Source organism: Salvelinus sp. IW2-2015, unplaced genomic scaffold (assembly GCF_002910315.2).
Source record: "Salvelinus sp. IW2-2015 unplaced genomic scaffold, ASM291031v2 Un_scaffold1034, whole genome shotgun sequence".
NCBI lineage: Eukaryota > Metazoa > Chordata > Actinopteri > Salmoniformes > Salmonidae > Salvelinus > Salvelinus sp. IW2-2015.
Genome location: NW_019942696.1, coordinates 288,295 through 307,771, shown reverse-complemented (window position 1 = coordinate 307,771; position 19,477 = coordinate 288,295). Strand labels below are relative to the sequence as shown.

The 19,477-nt window shown below is 49.8% G+C and overlaps 1 pseudogene; it reads left to right on the top strand.

Annotated features, from left to right (window-relative positions):
- Positions 1–19,477, top strand: part of LOC112069509 (arginine-glutamic acid dipeptide repeats protein-like) — a 135,403-nt pseudogene that overhangs the window by 57,513 nt on the left and 58,413 nt on the right.

The window sequence follows — 19,477 nt, the reverse complement described above, 5'->3', positions numbered from 1 at the left end:
CGGCGTATTGTATGTCTTATGGGTATTGTGATGTCATTATGGGGTATTGTGTGTAGTTTGCTCAGGATTTTTTTTGTATTTAATCCATTTTAGAATAGGCTGTAACGTAACAATGTGGAAAAGTCAAGGGTCTGAATACTTACTGAATGCACTGTAGTGACTATTTCAGATTATTGTGGGAGAATGTATGTGACTATTTCAGATATTGTGGGAGAATGTATGTGACTATTTCATTACTGTAGGGAGAGATATGTGACTATTTCGATTATTGTGGGAGAATGTATTGACTATTTCAGATATTATGGAGAATGTATGTGACTATTTCAGATTATGTAGGGAGAATGTGTGATTTGCATGATATTGGGAGAGTATGATATTTCAGATATTGTGGGAGAATGTATGTGACTATTCAGATTATTGTGGGAGAATGTATGTGACTATTTCAGATTATTGTAGGGAGAATGTATGTGCTATTTCAGATTGATTGTGGGAGAATGTAGTGACATTTCAGATTACGTGGGGAGAATGTATGTGCTATATTTCAGAAGCATGAAATGAGAGGTGGCAGAGATTAGACTTGTGTTCTATGTGGCAGCAGCGGCAGGGAAGGAAGAGGGGAGAGTGGAGTAAGAGGAGGGCGAGAGAGGGAGAGAAAGAGGAGAGAAGAGAGAGGAGTAGAGAGAGGAGGAGAGAGAGGGGGAGAGATAGAGGGGAGAAAGAGGGGAGAGATAGAGGGGGAGGAAGAGAAGGAGTAAAGAGAGAGGGGAGAGAGGAGGGAGAGATAGAGGGGAGAAAGAGGGAGAGATAGAGGGGGGATGAAGGTGACAGTGACCTGCAGACAGGCTGATCTGTAATCTCCACAGCCCCCACTGTCACTTTTATTCACATCTCAAAAGAAGAAAGTAGGAAGCAAGAAAAATGAGGCTGGTCCTGGAGAGTGAGAGGAGAAGGGGAGAGGAGGAGGAGAAGAGAGAAGGAGAGTGGAGAGAAGAGGAGTAAGAGGAAGGGAGAGAGGAGGAGGAGGGGAGAGAGGGAGAAGGGAGAGGGGGAGGAGAAGAGAGTGGGAGAAGGGGAGAGAAGGGGGAGAGAAGGAGAAGGGAGGAGGAGAGAAGGGGAAGAAGGAGAGGAGCAGAATTATTTATAAAGGAGGCAGCGGGCAGATGGGGAAGGTGTCAGTGTGGTATCTGTGTTGTGTTGTCTGAGCATCAAGGTCAGGGGTAATAATGACATCACAATACTCCGTAATGACATCACAATACCCCATAATGACGTCACAATACTCCATAATGACAAAGTGAAAACAGGTTTTTAGAAATGCCTTATCAGTATTCAGACCTTTTGCTACTGGACTCAGAAGCATCCTGTTTCCATTGATCATCCTTGATGTTTCTACAACCTGATTGGAGTCCACCTGTGGTAAATTCAATTTATTTGACATGATTTGGAAGGGCACACACCTGTCTATATAAGATACCACAGTTGACAGTGCATGTCAGAMCAAAAACCAAGCCAAAGGAATTGTCCGTAGAGCTCCAAGACAGCATTGTGTCGAGGCACAGATCTGGGAAACGTTACACATTGTTTTGTAGCATTGAAGGTCCCCAAGAACACAGTGGCCTCCATCATTCTTAAATAGAAGATGTTTGGAACCACCAAGACTCTTCCTAGAGCTGGCCGGACAAACTGAGCAATCAAAGGAGAATGGCCTTGTTCAGGGAGATGACCAAGAACCTGATGGTCACTCTGACAGAGCTCCAGAGTTCCTCTGTGGAGATGGGAGAACCTTCKAGATGGACAACCATCTCTGCAGCACTCCACCAATCAGGCCTTTATGGTAGAGTGACGGAAGACACTCCGTTATAGGCACATGACAGCCCGCTTGGAGTTTGCAGCCAAGACAATGCAGGAGTGGCTTCGYGACAAGTCTCTGAATGTCCTTGAGTGGCCCAGCCAGAGCCCGGACTGGAACCCAATAGAACATCTCTGGAGAGACCTGAAAATAGCTGTGCAGCGACGATCCCCATCCAACCTGACAGAGCTTGAGAGYATCTGCAGAGAAGAAATGGGAGAAACTCCCCAAATACAGGTGTGCCAAGCTTTGTACCGTCATACCCAAGAAGACTTGATGCTGTAATCGCTGCCAAAGGTGCTTCTACAAAGTATTGAGTAGAGGGTCTGAATACTTATGTAAATGTGATATTTCTGTTTTTTTGTATCTTTTTTTTAATATGAGCAACAAAAAAATTCGAAACCTGTTTTTGCTTTTTCATTATGGGGTACTGTGTGTAGATTGAGGAGGGCAATTTTAGAATAAGTCTGTAACGTAAGAAGGATTTTTAAGCCTTGAGACAATTGAGAGTTATCTGACCTAGCCTCAGATAGCCCACCCCCCCATTGCGGGCAGCAGGTAGACTAGCGGTTAAGAGCGTTGGACTAGTAACTGAAAGGTCGTTGGTTCGAACCCTAGAGCCAACTAGGTGAACAATTGGCTGATGTGCCCTTGAGCAAGGCACTTAAACCTTATTTCTCCTGTAGTTGGCCCCACACCCCCAACATTCATTGACCTTACCCTACCCCCACATCCCCCAACCATTCATCTGACCTACCCCCAAATCCCCAACCATTCTCTGAACCTACCTCAATCCAACACTCATCTGACTACCCCCACATCCCCAACCATTAGCACCTACCCCGACCCAACATTCATCGACCAGCCCCATCCACCATTCATCTGACTCCCACACCCCAACATCTTGACCTTGCTACCCCCACATCCCCACAACACTTCTAATTGCCTAAAATTCCACCCGCGATCCCCAACCATTCAATCTGGACCCAGCCCCCACAATGCCCCAACCATTCTCTGAACCCACCAATTCACTTGCCTCCCACATCCCCATTCTACACCATTCCCACTCTTTAAGCCTATGTTGCCCTACCCCTTGCATGTATCCGCACAATTACCATTCAGATTTCTGACACCTCGGCTCCTCTCAACTCTTCACTGACCCGCTCGCAGGCCACATCCCCAACCATCATCTGACCTACCCCCCACATCCCAACCATTCATCTGACCTACCCCCACATCCCCTAACATTCATCTGACCTAACCCCCCACATCCCCAACCATTCATTTACGCTACCCCCGATCCCCAACCACTCATCTGACCTACCCCCCATCCCCCCAACCATTCATCTGACGCTACCCCCACAAATCCCCAACCATTCATTCTGATACCGCCCCACATCCCCAACACTCATCTGAAACCTACCCCCCGCATCCCCCAACCACTCTCTGAGCCCTACCCCCACATCCCCCAACATCTCATCTGACCTACCCCCACATCCCCCACCATATCTGACCTACCCCCCACATCCCCCACCACTCATCTGACCTACCCCGCATCCCCAACCATTCATCTGACCTAGCCCCCCCCCGCATCCCCAACCATTCATCTGACCCACCCCCACATCCCCCAACCATTCATCTGACCCACCCCAATCCCCACCTCATCTGACCTACCCCCCACATCCCCCAACCACTCATCTGACCTACCCCCACATCCCCCAACCATTCATTTGAAGTTATTATGCCGCCAAACATTCAAACTGGAAATAAAGCTACTAATTTATAGTCTTTGGCACACAGGAGGAGCTCTATCTGTTTGTTTGAATGTATGATCGCGGTGGGCAGTAGGGTCTATTGCTAACCTGCTAAGGCTCATCTCTCTGGCACAGCCATGAGGGGAGGGTGGAATAGGAGGGGAAGAGGAGGTGGAAGGGAAGAGGAGGTGGAGAGGGAAGAGGAGGTGAAGAGGAAAGGGAGGTGGAGAGGGAAGAGGAGGTGGAGAGGAAAGGGGAGGTGAGGAGGGAGAGAGGTGGAGAGGAAGAGGAGGTGGAGAGGGAAGAGGAGGTGGAGAGGAACGAGGAGGTGGAAAGGAACGAGGAGAAAGGGGAGGTGGAGAGGGAGAGGAGGTGGAGAGGAAGAGAGGTGGAGAGGGAAGATGAGGTGAAGAGGAGGTGGAGAGGGAAGAGGATGGGGGGAAGGGAGAGAGGAGGAAGGGAGGTGAAGAGGAACGAGGAGGAAAGGGAGGTGAAGAGGAACGAGGAGGAAGGAGAGGTGAGGAGGTAAAGAGGGAGGAGAGGTTGGGAAGAGTGAAGGGGGAAGCATGCAACTGAGAACAGCCTCTCTAGTGGCTGGGATGACAGTCTAGCTAACTAACCACCCAGACACACATGGTTACCTCTTGTTGGCCACCCACAGAGTTTGGCCGTGTTTTCAAACGGTGGCAGCGTGCCTGTTCTGTTTACTCAGGAAGGGTGTGAATGTCCTGACACCTTTTTGTTTCAATAGAAAGAGTAGTGTGAGAGAAACGTTTACGTACTAAACTAGTAGTTAGCACAATACTAAAAGTATGTTGAAATGTTGTAACATGAAAATGTCGCCTTTCAACGAATTCAGCTTCAATATGTTGAGTAACGGCTTGTTTGTTTGTTTGTTTGTAGTTGAACAGCGGTTGTTCTAACGTGTCGTTCCACTAGTAGTACGTTAAACATGTTACGCGAATGGATCTAATTTCAACTCAGATGTGACGAACTGACTCGATTGTAAGCAAAGTTGAACACGGGTTCAAAGTTGAACTGAGGTTAGAGGTTGTTGTTCTAACGTTGTTGTGTCACAATGGAGAGGATGAGGGGTGTCTTGCATCTGTCACTGTGGTTTTCCCACACACACACACACACACACACACACACACACACACACACACACACACACACACACACACCATCTGTCTTAAAGCCGGGGGTGATTTCCCCTCCACGTGGCTTGCCTCATAACAATCTGATCCTTTGGTAACATTTCATAGTAAACTTTGATGCATAAAGCAGTGTAATGCTTCATGGGTTATTATTGTTGTTGTTCATGAACGTTTCGTGTTGATTAAAAAACTGTAGTGGTTTTAGTGGCTCGTGGAAGGATTGTCTACAGACGCAGCATTTTAAACCCTGGATGAGGTGCTACTGCCTCCACACTGTTCATAGTGTCTCTGTGTGTAGTTTCAGACGGCAGGCAGCTAAACCCTTCTACTTTGCCACATGTTCTATTTTGTGGTTAAAAAACAAGAGACATTCAAGATGAATTATTGAAGTCTGTGTTAGCGGCCTTATGGCCTGCTGTCTTAATGATAGCATCTCTGTAATCATCCCAAATGGTACCTTGTTCCCTATGAAGTGCACTACTGTTGACCAGAGCCCTGTGGGCCCTAATCAAAAGTAGTGCACTATAAAAGGAATTAGAGTGCCATTTTGGGACACTTCTTTACCCACGTTTTACAGCTTCTAACAATCAGCCCTGGAGCAGGAAGTACCAACACATTACAATAACATTTACAGCTTTTTGCTCATCCCTCGAGCCACCCAACACCGGATTGTAGTAGATGTACTGTTAACCAAGAGGAAACAAGTACTGTTAGACACAGAGAGGAAACAAGTACTGTTAGACACAGACAGAGAGGAAACAAGTACTGTTAGACACAGAGAGGAAACAAGTACTGTTAGAACACAGAGAGGAAACAAGTACTGTTAGACACAGAGAGGAAACAAGACTGTTAGACACAGAGAGAACAATACTGTTAACACAGAGAGGGAACAAGTACTGTTAGACCCAGAGAGGAAACAAGTACTGTTAGACACAGCAGAGAGGAAACAAGTACTGTTAGACCCAGAGAGGAAACAAGTACTGTTAGACACCAGCAGAGAGGAAACAATAATGTTAGACACAGAGAGGAAACAAGTACTGTTAGACACAGCAGAGAGGAAACAAGTACTGTTAGACACAGAGAGGAAACAAGTACTGTTAGACACAGCAGAGAGAAACAAGTACTGTAGACCAGAGAGGAAACAAGTACTGTTAGACACAGCAGAGAGGAAACAAGTACTGTAGACCCAGAGAGGAAACAAGTACTGTTAGACACAGCGAGAAAGGAAACAAGTAATGTTAGACACAGAGAGAGGAAACAAGTACTGTTAGACACAGCAGAGAGGAAACAAGTAACGTTAGACACAGCAGAGAGAAACAAGTACTGTTAGACACAGCAGAGAGAAACAAGTACTGTTAGACACAGAGAGAGGAAACAAAGTACTGTTAGACACAGCAGGAGGAAACAAGTACTGTAGACACAGAGAGAGAGAAACAAGTACTGTTAGACACAGCAGAGAGAAACAAGTACTGTTAGACACAGAGAAAACAAGACGTTAGACACAGAGAGGAAACAAGTAGTGTTAGACACAGCAGAGAGTAAACAAGTACTGTTAGACACAGAGAGTAAACAAGTACTGTTAAACACAGAGAGGAAACAAGTACTGTTAGACACAGAGAGAAACAAGTACTGTTAGACACAGAGAGGAAAAAAGTTACTGTTAGACACAGCAGAGAGAAACAAATACTTTTAGACACAGCAGAGAGTAAACAAGTACTGTTAGACACAGCAGAGAGTAAACAAGTACTGTTAGACACAGAGAGAGGTAAACAAGTACTGTTAGACACAGAGAGGAAACAAGTACTGTTAGACAGCAAAGAGAGAAACAAGTACTGTTAGACACAGAGAGAGGAAACAAGTACTGTTAGACACAGCAGGGAGGAAACAATACGTAGACACAGAGAGAGAAACAAGTACTGTTAGACACAGGCAGAGAGAAACAAGTACGGTTAGCACAGAGAGAGGAAACAAGACTGTTAGACACAGCAGGAGGAAACAAGTACTGTTAGATACAGAGAGGAAACAAGTACTGTTAGACACAGCAGAGAGGAAACAAGTACTGTTAGACACAGAAAGGAAAACAAGTACTGTTAGACACAGCAGGAGAAACAAAGTGTAGACACAGAGAGAGGAAACAAGTACTGTTAGACACAGCAGAGAGAAACAAAGTACTGTAGAACAGAGAGTAAAGCAAGTACTGTTAGACACAAGAGGAACAAGTACTGTTAGACACAGCAGAGAGTAAACAAGTACTGTTAGACACAGAGAGGAAACAATATACTGTTAGACACAGAGAGGAAACAAGTACTGAGTAGACACAGAGAGGAAACAAGTACTGTTAGACACAGAAAGAAACAAGTACTGTTAGACACAGCAGAGAGGAAACAAGTACTGTTAGACACACAGAGAGAAACAAGTACGTTTAGACACAGCAGAGAAAACAAGTCTGTAGAAACAGAGAGTAAACAAGTACTGTAGACACAGAGAGAGTAAACAAGTACTGTTAGACAGCAGAGAGGAAACAAGTACTTTAGACACAGAGAGGAAACAAGTACGTGTAGACACAGAGAGGAAACAAGTATGTTAGACACAGAGAGGGAAACAAGTACTGTTAGACACAGAGAGAGGAAACAAGAACTACTGTTAGATACAGAGAGGAAACAAGTACTGTTAGACACAAGAGAGAAACAAGTACTGTTAGACACATCAGAGAGGAAACAAGTACTGTTAGGACACAGCAGAGAGGAAACAGAGTACTGTTAGACACAGAGAGAAAACAAGTAGTTAATACAGAGAGGGAAACAAGACTGTTAGACACAGAGAGGAAACAAGTACTGTTAGACACATCAGAGAGGAAACAAGTACTGTTGGACACAGCAGAGAGGGAAACAGTACTGTTAGACACAGAAGAGAAACAAGTTACTGTTAACACAGCAGAGAGAAACAAGTACTGTTAGACACAGCAGAGAGGAAACAAGTACTGTTAAGACACAGAGAGAGGAAACAAGTACTGTTAGACACAGAGAGAAACAAGCTACTGTTAGACACAGCAGGGAGAAACAAGTACTGTTAGACACAGCAGAGAGAAAAGAGAGGGGGAAAGTGCCAGCCTCTCTGAAACACTCTGACAGAGAGAAGTCTGTTGTTTCAGCACACATAGTGGCTGGTGATTTGGTACCTAGCCTTCATCCACCCTCCTTCCCCATTCCTTTTTCCCTCCCTCCCTCTTCCTCTGCCCCTTCTCCCCACTGTGTTGCCTAAACAACAGTGGGCTGGAGCTATAGAAGCAGGGCAGAGAGAGAAGAGGGGGGAGGCAGCACAGGCAGAGAAAGGGAGGGAGCCGTCAAGAGAGAGAAGGGGGGAGCAGCACAGGCAGAGAAGAGGGAGGGAGGAGCCGTCAGAGAGGGAGGGAGGGAGAGAGAAGAGCGGGGGAGGGAGGCAGCACAGGCAGAGAAGAGGGGGGGAGGGAGCCGTCAGAAAGGAGGGAGGCAGCCGTCAGAGAGGGAGAGAGGGAGGGAGAAGAGGGAGGGGGCGGGAGCAGGCGAGAGAAGAGGGAGGGGCAGGCAGAGAAGAGGGAGGGAGGGACGCAGCAGAGAGAGGAGGGAGGGAGCAGGGCAGAGAAGAGGGAGGGAGGGGAGCAGGCAGAGAAGAGGGAGGAGGGAGCAGGCAGAAAGAGGAGTGGCAGGCGAGCAGCAGAGAAGAGGCGAGGGACGGGAGCAGGCAGAGAAGAGGGAGGGAGGGAGCAGGCAGAGAAGAGGGAGGGATGGGGAGCAGGCGAGAAGAGGGAGGGAGGAGCAGGCAGAGAGAGAGGGAGGGAGGGAGGGAGCAGGCAGAGAAGGGAGGGAGGTGAGGAGCAGGCAAGAGAAGCGGGTGGAGGAAAGGGCAGGCAGAGGAAGGGGGGAGGGAGGGAGCAGGCAGAGAAGGGGGAGGGAGGGCAGGCAGGAGAAGGGGAGGGAAGGGAGCAGGCAGCGAAGGGGGAGAGGGAGAGGGAGAAGGGAAGGAGGAGCAGGCAGAAAGGGGGAGGAGGGAGCAGGCAGAGACAGGGAGAGGGAGGGAGCAGGCAGAGAATGGGGAGAGGGCAGGGGAGGAAGGGCAGCAGAAGAGAAGAGAGGAGAGAGACTGAGGGAGCAGAGAGAGAAGAGGAGAGGAGGGAGGTGAGAGCGAGCGAGCAGGGAGGGAGCAGGGCAGGAACAGAGCAGGGAGATCGGTTAGAGCAGATTGGTGTATGATTTATTAAGTTGGGGCTGGAGAGGTAAGGAGAGAGGGAATGAAGGAGGAGAGAGATAAAGGGAGAGGAAAGATCCTAGCAGCAGCTGAAATTGAGCCTTAAACTGCGAGCCGATATGTAGAGGGAGAGGAGGCGAGATGAAGAGAGAAGCGAAGGAAGAGTGAGGGGAGGGATGGATGAGAAGATTGTGGTGCAAGTACACACACCATCAGGCCTCTGACCGCTCAACCAAACTGAGCAAAAACACTTCAGACGCCTTTGACTTTTACCATTTTGTTACGTATACAGCCGTTATTCTAAAATTGATCTTTATTAAAAAAGATAGTATATTATACACAACACTACCCATATATACACAATAAAACAGGTTTTTTAAGAAATTAAAAGACCACATTTACATAAATATTCAACCTTTTACTTAATACTTTGTTGAAGCAACCTTTGGCAGCGATTACAGCCTCTACTCTTCTTGGGGTATGACGCTACAAGCTTGGACACGTGTATTTGGGAGTTTCCCCATTTCTTTTCTGCAATCCGCTAGCTCTGTCAGGTTGGAATGTGGGAGCGTCGCGCACAGCTATTTCAGGTCTCTTCCAGAGAAGATGTTAGATTCGGGTTCAGGAATCGGATCTGGGCTGGGCACTCCAAGGACATTTCAGAGACTTGGTACCGAGCACTCCTGGCATTGTCTTGGCTTGGTGCTTTAGGTGCGTTGTCCTGTTGGAAGGTGAACCCTTCACCCCAGTCTGGTCCCTTGTAAGCCATCTGGAGCAGTTTATCAAGCGATCTCTCTGTACATTGCTCCGTTCACATTTCTCGTGTTCCTGGCTAGTCTCCCAGTCCCTGGTTCCGCTGAAAAAACATCCCCACAGCATGATGCTGCCACGCACCATGCTTCACCGTAGAGACGGTGCCAGGTTTCCCCCAGATGTGACGTCTTGGCATGTTCAGGACAAAGAGTTGTTAAATCTTTTCATCAGACTCAGAGAATCTGTTTCTCATGTCGAAAGTTCTTGGTTTAGGTGGCCTTTTGGAAAACTCCAAGTGGACGTCATTGCCTTTTACTGAGGAGGGCTTCCGGCTTGCCACTCTACCATAAAGGTCTGATTGGTGAAGTGCTGCAGAGAATGGCCTTCTGGAAGGTTCTCCCATCCCACAGAGTAACTCTGGAGCTGTGTCAGAGACGTCATCGGTTCTTGTTCACCTCCTGACCAAGCCCTGTCTTTCCCCGATGAATTTTTTGTTATTTTGACTCGTTCTGCCGGCGGTCACAGCCTGCTGGAGAAGGGTTCTTGGTGGTTACAGAATGACTTCTCATTTAAAATATGGAGGCCACTGTGTTCTTGGGGACCTTCAATGCTGCAGACATTTTTTGATACGCTTCACCCAGCATCTGTGGCCTGACACAATCCTGCTCTCAGAGCTCCTACAGACAAATTCCCTCGACATCATGGTCTTAGTTTTTCCTACATTTCACTGTCAACTGTGGTGACCTTATATAGACAAGTTGTGCTGCTTCCTTTTCCAAATCATGTCCAATCATTGGATTTTACCAAGGTGGTCTCCAATCAAATTGTAGAAAACCAAATTCTCAAGGATGATCAATGGAAACAGGATTGGGTGGGATCAGAACAGAGCGGAGTGCGATGGACAATTGTAATTGTTGTTAGTCGGTAATAGAGTAGCTCTTACTGATGCGCTTTTACTTATTAAGCATTAACCTCTTAAATGTTAATCGTACTTCGTTATAATTAATCTGTTCTATCAAGGTAAATCGCTAAATCAACTTCTGTTTCACAAAGTGCTGTCGACAGCCCCCGCTTCCCTGCTTTTAATTCAGTTGCGATACAATATACTGGGTATCAAGGTACATATCCCACAGCCATCTGGAGGCTCGGGCTAGTCCCAGCCGTAATGCTCATTCGGATTGATCGGACTGTCGTTAATTGTGGCGGGAACGACATGCGGCACACAGGCGCATAACGCTGTTAAACGACTAACGCTGAGTCGTTACTGCAGCGATAGAAGTATCGTTAGAACGGTATAACGCTGAGTCTACATTCAGCAGATAGGAAGTAGTCGTTAAAACGTATAACGCTGAGTCTTACTGCAGCGATAGGAAGTAGTCCGTTAAACTGATAATGCTGAAGTCTACTGCGCGAAGGAAGTAGTCGAGAATTCTTTAAACTATAAACGCTGAGTCTACTGCCAGCTGATAGGAAGAGTCGTTAATTACTATAACGCTGAGTCTACTGCAGCCTCAGATAAGGACAAGTAGTCGGTTCTATTGAATACACACATCGATCCAGTATATCAGAGTTTTTTAAAAAAACGATTTTCTGTCGTGTAATAAAGCCGTTTGTCGCGGAAATACTCATTCTAATTGGCTGGGCCTGGCTCCCCAGTGGGTGGGCCTATGCCCTCCCAGGCCCACCCATAGCTGTGCCCCTGCCAAATCATGTGAAATCCATCGATTAGGGCCTAATACATTTATTTTAATTGACTGATTTCCTTCTATGAACTGTAACTCAGTAACATCTTTGAAATTGTTGCGTTTTTATATATTTTTTCAGTGTAATTTATTTCTCACATCTCAATATTGAGTTCATAGCACCACTCTACAACGAGTAGGCTATGGTAGTAAATGATTTTGCTGCTCCAGCGGAGCCAAGCGGTGAATAGGCGTACATCAAGTAGCCTGTATAAGCCTAGTGCTGGAACGGTTTTGTAAGACATTACATGTACTGATAGCCATGTACGCTAATTAATTCATCTATCTAGCAACATGATCATATTTAGAGTTAGCAATCTAGCTCAAGAACTCAAGTGTTTTTGAGTTCCCACTTTGTCAGGTGGTGAATAAAGCTGTCAAAAAATTCATCTGATCATTCATAGGCTACCATTTTAGTTGTGTTACTTGACACTGTTGATAGTGTACAAAAAGAAAGCTCCAAAAAGACGACTTGCTTTCGTCCTGGCTAGCGCACTGTAGACGTATTCATATCTCTTTGTAATCTTTTTTTAGATGTAAAATCACTTTTTAAATGACAAGCCTACTTATAAAAAAGAATCACGCAATGCAATTTTAAAGAATAGATTAATGTCTTACATTGCTAAAATTATATCATACAGCTATTTAATACATAATTCGTTAATAGCCAAATGTAGCCTATTACTAGCTGAGTATAGAGAGAAAACATGCATTTATAAACTGCCAGTGAGGGAAAAAAAGCTTTAACATTGACCCTGAGTGCATCTATATAAATCAATTGCAAAGAACACAAGGACATGCTAAGTGTAAAAGTGATGGCTGTCATTATTAGCCTGGTTTCTATATGGAATACGGCTCCCATTATGTGGTCATTATCAGCCTGGTTCTAATATGGAATACGTCTACATTCTGTGGTCATTAATTTAAGCACTGGTTCTATATGGATACAGTTTACATTTATGTGGTATTATCAGCCTGTGTTCTAATAATGGAATACGTCTACATTATGTGGTCATTATTGCCTGGTTTATATTGGAATACGTCTACATTATGTGGTCATTATTAGCTGGTTCTTTTATGGGAATCGTGCTTACATTTGTGGTCATTATTAGCCCCCCCCCCCCCCCCCCCCCCCCCCCCCCCCCCCCCCCCCCCCCCCCCCCCCCCTCCCCCCCACCCCCCCCCCCCTCCCCCCCGCCCCCCCCCCCTCCCCCCCCCCCCCCCCCCCCCCCCCCCCCCCCCGCCCCGCCCCCCCCCCCCCCCCCTCCCCCCCCCCCCGCTCCCCCGCCCCGCCCCGCCGCCCGCCGCGCGCCCCCCCCCCCCCCTGCCCCCGCCCCCCCCCCCCCCCCCCCCCCCACCCCCCCCAGCCCCCCCCCCCCCCCCCCCCCCCCCCTCCCCCCCCCCCCCCCCCCCCCCCCACCCCCCCTCCCCCCCCCCCCCCCCCCCCCCGGCTCCCCCCGCCCGCCCCTCCCCGCGCCCCCCCCCCCCCCCCCCCCCCCCCCGCCCCCCCCCCCCCCTTCCCCCCCCCCCCCCCCCCCACCCCCCCCCCCCCCCCGCCCCCCCCCCCCCCCCCCCCACCCCCCCCCCCCCCCCGCCCCCCCCCGCCCTCCCCCCCCCCCCCCCCCCCCCGCCCCCCCCCCCCCCCCCCGCCCTCCCGCCCCCCCCCCCCCCCCCCCTCCCCACCCCCCGCCCCCCCCCCCCCGCCCCCCCCCCCCCCCCCCCCCCCCCCCCCCCCCCCCCCCCCCCTCCGCCCCACCCCCCCCCCCCGCCCGCCCCCCCCCGCCTGCCCCACTCCCCTACCTCCTCTCCCCCCCCCCCCCCCCTGCCCCCCCCCCCCCCCCCCCCCCCCCCCCCCCCCCCCCCCCCCCCCCCCCCCCCCCCCCCCCCCCCCCCCCCCCCCCCCCCCCTCCCGCCCCCGCCGCCCCCCCCCCCCTCCCCTCCCTCCCCCCCCCCCCCCCCCCCCCCCCCCCCCCCCGACCCCCCGCCCGGCCCCCCCCCCCCCCTCCCCCCCCCCCCCCCCCGCCCCCCTCCCCCCCCCCGCCCCCCCGCCCTCCCCCCCCCCCCCTCCCCCCCCCCCCCCCCCCCCCCCCCCCCCCCGCCCCCCCCCCCACCCCCCGCCCCCCCCCCCCCCCCCCCACCCCCCCCCCCCCCCCCCCCCCCCCTCTCCCCCGCCCCCCCCCCCCTCCCCCCCCCCCCCCCCCCCCCCCCCCCCCCCCCCCGCCGCCCCCCTCCCCCCCCCCCCCTCCCCCCGCCCCCCCACCCCCCTCCCCCCCTCCCTCCCCCCCCCCCCCCCCCCCCCCCCCCCCCCGCCGCCCCCCCCGCCCCCCCCCCGCCCTCCCCCCCCCCCTCCCCTCCCCCCCCCCCCCCCCCCCCCCCCCCCCCCCCCCCCCCCCCCCCCCCCCCCCCCCCCCCCCCCCCCTCCCCCCCCCCCCCCCCCCCGCGCCCCCCCTCCCCCCCCTCCCCCCCCCCCCCGCCCCTCCCCCCCCCTCCCCCCCCCCCCCCCCCCGCCCCCCCCGCCCCGCCCCCCCCCCCCGCCCCGCCCCCCCCCCCCCCCCCCCCCCCCCCCCCCCCCCCCCCCCCCCCGCTCCCACCCCCCGCCCCCCCCCCCCCCCACCCCCACCCCCCCCCCCCCCGCCCCCCCCCCCCCCCCCCCCCCCCCCCCCCCCCGCCCCCCCCCCCCCCCACCCCTCCCCCCCCCCCCCACCCCCTTCCCCCCCCCCCCCCCCCCCCCCCTCCCCCCCCCCCGCCCGCCCCCCCCCGCCCCCCCCCCCCTGGTTTCTATATGGAATACGTCTTACGATTATGTGGTCATGTATCACGTGCGGCCTGCATACGTCAGGGGGAGGAGGGGAAGGTGGTGTGACCAAATCATGTGCTGGTGCCATCAACTGAAAAAGTTGTCTACAGCCCAGAGCTTGTCATTTAATTTACTACGTTTGGAACTTGTGTTATGATGTTTTAGTCTGACAGCGTGTCCCCTACAGTAGCGTTTCCCAACCGGAGATCACCACATCACTGTCTAAAGCTCTTGTGGACAACCATTACCGGACTCGTGTCATTTTAACATAACCTATCTTGGTGATCAAATCTAGTAAATTTTAGCAGTGACTGTAATAAAGACCTAGTATTATAAAAGTAATATAAAATAGCTTATAATACCATTAATACTCCCAGCTGTTGTTTTCGGGAAGAACAAATATATAAAAATACAAAAATGTAATGAATCAAATAACCACATGCAGTACCCCTGCAGACCACAGGTTGTAACCACTGATCTCCAGATGATTACAGTTTCAGGTTATTACACCGTGTTCAACTGAGCGTTCAGCTGTCCTCGTTGGCTCTCAGATAAGGCCTCTGGTAGAGTAGTTAAACCCACGTGAGTCAGGGAATAGTTTTAGAAGTGATATGGTACATTTAGAAACATGTTACTATATGTTCATGAAGGGACTCGTTTGATGTGTTGTCGCTTGTGTACAACTGCAGAATTATAAATAAGGACCATGTAGTTAATCACTGCAGCTCCTGCAGAAATTTAAATTATAGATTGTTGTCTTTTACTTATTGCAATAGACTTCTTCTTTTTGTGTAATAATTGGCCACAGATTGTCCCGTTTTTATTTTGCAACTGTTGACTTCCTGTGTTGGGGGGGAAATAACCTGTTAGCTACATCTGTGAAATGCTCCTTCTTTCTCTGACCAGAGCAGAGCTGAGTGTGTAAACAATCTGTGGTTACATAACTCTGGCTACAGTGTACATGAAAAAACGGCCTGGTATTCAAACGCATACAGGAAGTCCACGTCTGCTTTTACCTCTCACTTGTCTCCTTTTACTGTTGCCAACACCTTGCTTTACACACATTGTTCCTGCCTTCCTCCCTCTTGCTCACTCTCTCTCTCCTCCCTGCCTGCTGTGTGTGTGTGTGTGTGTGTGTGTGTGTGTGTGTGTGTGTGTGTGTGTGTGTGTGTGTCTGTGTGTGTGTGTGTGTGTGTGTGTGTGTGTGTGTGTTCACTCCAAGCCCCTGAGATGCTGTAGCTTCCTCTTAATGGCAGGCAGAAGGCAGTGGCTTTGAGGGTTGTAATGAAAACAGGGAAGGTTGTGATTTGCAGCGGGTCAGTGTAGATGCATGTACTGTGAAGGCGAGAGAACCCATAAAGCCAGCTTTAGCAGTCCTCACATCACAACAGGCTAGAGGGAGCTGAGTAGATGCTGCCAGAGTAGAAACCCGGGTCGTGCCAGAGTAGAAACCGATCCAGGTTTTCCAGGCGGCTGCCGACCAGAGGCTCTCTAGGGCTCCACTCCACTGGGCTCTTGTGCCGCTCCAGGTTTTCCAGGCGGCTACCGACCAGAGGCTCTCTAGGGCTCCACTCCACTGGGCTCTTGTGCCGCTCCAGGTTTTCCAGGCGGCTGCCGACCAGAGGCTCTCTAGCAGAAAGATCACATGTAAAGCTGTCCCCTTTGTAGTGGGAGAGCACAGACTGACAAGCTATTTCTTGCTTATAAAAAAAAGCCCATTTGTTCCTTCAGAGACCTTGTGGATTTGCCCCCCTGATTTTTCCTGTGTTACCTGTGGCTTGCCGTAGAGAATTGTGGAGTGTTCTCCCCGGGACTTTAACACCTTTTTCTCTGGAGTTACTTGGTTGGAGAGAGACGTTGGCTGAGATTATTAACTAAAGAAAGGTACGGGAGTGGGGTACGGGAGTGGGGAGCAGGGCTTGCCTGCCTCTAGAAGCTGAAAGTAAATGTGTTGGTAGTCTGCTTCGCTGGCCGTGAATGTTTTCAGCCTCCCTCCCTCTGCTTTTTATGGCTCGCATCTCTTAAAGGAGAAGAAATACTGAAATACATTTAGGTTTGGATTTTTAACCTATTTAATGTTCTATTCCTTTTCTTTTCTTTTTTACTGGTTTTGTTGTTGTGAGATGCTGAGATTCCATGTTTCTCATTTTTTTTGTTTTTATGTACAAATCTAAAATGGTGGTTGTTGTGAAGTGGAGAAATTTGTCATGGGCTCTGTCATTTTCCTCCGTCCTGTCACTGGGGATTTTTTATCATTTTTTCCCATGTTCTTTATTTGCTCTGAGGTGCAAGTGTGTTATTATATCAGTGCTGTATTTCCTTCAGAGAAATATGGTCTGTGTATTTAGGAATGAATCGGTGGCGGTAAACACACAGTGTAAGGAAATGCTTTGCCATTATACAGAAGTTATTGAAGTTGAGTTTTTTTGGGGGCTTTGAACTTTTGGCTCTGTAATACTCAGATGTTATTCTCCCTGAATCTGATATTTCCTGTGTGAGTTATGTAACAATAGATTTCCGTAGCTGCTCTTTTCAACCCACATGAAACAGCATAAGTATAATCTCAGTTTCTGTGTCTGCTTGAGTTAGTCGTTTCCTCTGTATTGTGCCCTGACACAGCTGTGCTCTGTAGCTGTGTTCTGTAGCTGTGTTCTGTAGCTGTGTTCTGTAGCTGTGTTCTGTAGCTGTGTTCTGTAGCTGTGTTCTGTAGCTGTGTTCTGTAGCTGTGTTCTGTAGCTGTGTTCTGTAGCTGTGTTCTGTAGCTGTGTTCTGTAGCTGTGTTCTGTAGCTGTGTTCTGTAGCTGCGCAGCACGCAAACAGAGGCTACAGAGGTTTTTACAGATTACTATCAAACTCTCAAACCAACCACAGAACTAACAAAAGAAAAACAATGTTTTGTTGTGGCCTGGGAACCAGTGTAACGTAGTGTGGCTCGTTTTCTCTGACTGTACAGTTCTCACTGTTGCTGATTTCTGATCTGTACGGATGGCAGCTGATGGTTTGTCTCTCTCTTCTTCTTCTTGTTTCAGAAGCGGTTCATTAAAGGGCTCAGACAGTACGGCAAGAACTTCTTCAAGATTCGTAAAGAGCTGCTACCCAACAAGGAAACGGTAAATCACTTCTTTTTTTCTCTCTCTGGGGTTATATTTTAGACCGTGGCTCTGTTGAATCATTGTGTGTGTTACTGTACAAAGTTTCATTAGGCTTCAGATGTAGAACATGTTTATTTTGGTTGCAGCAGTAAAATAATAATAATTCAAAATATGGCTCAGATTTAAATGTTGCCATAAAAAAACAAAGTTGTAGCTATTATTGCATGACTTTAAGTCATCATCACATTGTGCTTCAACATGAACAGTAAAATGAGAGAATGTATTATTTTGGGCTTGCGTGTGTTATATTTGCCCTGAAGGTTTATTGATAAACAATAAGTGCATCCAACCCTCCCATCCATCCAGTCTGTTGCAATATTATCAGATCTGCCTTGGGGGCTCTCTCAAAACACCATACATGAGAGGAAATAGAGAGATATATATATATATATATATATATATATATTGTATTATTTATTTTGTATTTATTTTAGTATTATTTTAACAAGTTCTCTTTTGCAAGGGAGCCCTGCATGTACACAATTTACTAAAATATAATACGATATAATGCAAATATAAAAATGACAATCACACTCAAGAAAAATAATCCCATTCCTCAGCAGAGGTCCTCAAACAACGTGTTGAACCACTAAGAGTCATCAGTACTTCCAGTTGTCTGGAACTCTGTCCATAATTAGGAGATACTGGCCAACATTTGTCTTTTATAGATAACCAGCGTCACCATAGAAATGAATCAGCGTAGTTTATCTTCAGAGCTGATAAGCGTGTGGTGAAAATGCAGAGTTAATGTGGGACACAGGTGTTTTCCACTACACATTTTGTAATTAGTAGTTACTGGTGCCAAGTCTCTAGGCAGTTATGTGAAACAAAGTAGCTGATCATTTTGCACAGCGTGGGGAATCGGCTACCTTGCTAACTAGCTCACAGTGTGGGGAATCGGCTACCTTGCTAACTAGCTCACAGCGTGGGGAATCGGCTACCTTGCTAACTAGCTTACAGCGTGGGGAATCGGCTACCTTGCTAACTAGCTTACATCGTGGGGAATCGGCTACTTTGCTAACCAGCTCACAGCATTGGGAATCGGCTACTTTGCTAACCAGCTCACAGCGTGGAGAATTGGCTACCTTGCTTACAGCGTGGGGAATCAGCTACCTTGCTAGCTAGCTCACAGCGTGGGGAATCGGCTACCTTGCTAGCTAGCTCACAGCGTGGAGAATCGGCTACCTTGCTTACAGTGTAGGGAGATAGGCCAACTTGCTTACACGTGGGGAATAGGCAAGCTGCTGTACAGTGGTGGGGAATCGGCTACACTGGCTAACTAGCTCACAGCGTGGAGAATCGGCTACCTTGCTAGCAGCTCACAGCGTGGAGAATCGCTACCTTGCTAACTAGCTCACAGCGTGGAGAAACGGCTACCTTTGCAACAGGCTCACAGCGTGGGGAATCGCTACCTTGCAGCTAGCTCACAGTCGTGGGGAATCGGCTACCTTGCTAACCACTCACAGCGTGGAGAATAGGCTACCTTGCTAACTAGCTCGCAGCGTGGGGATCGGCTACCTTGCTAACTAGCTCACAGTGTGGGAATCGGCTACCTTGCTAAACTAGCTACAGCGTGGGGGAATCGGCTACCTTGATAACTAGCTTACAGCGTGGGGAATCGGCTACCTTGATAACTAGCTAACAGCGTGGGGAATCGGCTACCTTGCTAACTAGCTTACAGCGTGGGAATCGGCTACTTGCTAAATAGCTTACCATCGTGGGGATCGGATCTTTGCTAACCAGCTCACAGCATTGGGAATCGGCTACTTTGCAACCAGCTCACAGCGTGGAGAATTGGCTATCCATTGCCTTACAGCGGGGGAATCAAGCTACCTTGCTAGCTAGCTCACAGCGTGGGAATCGGTCTACCTGCTAGCTAGCTCACAGCGTGAGAAATGCGGCTTTGCTTTACAGTGTAGGGAATCGGCCAACTTGCTTACAATCGTGGGGAATCGGCCACTTGGCTTACAGGTGTGGGGAACGGCTACCTGGACTAGATGCACAGCGTGGAGAATCGGCTACCTTGCTAGCTAGCTCACAGCGTGGAAG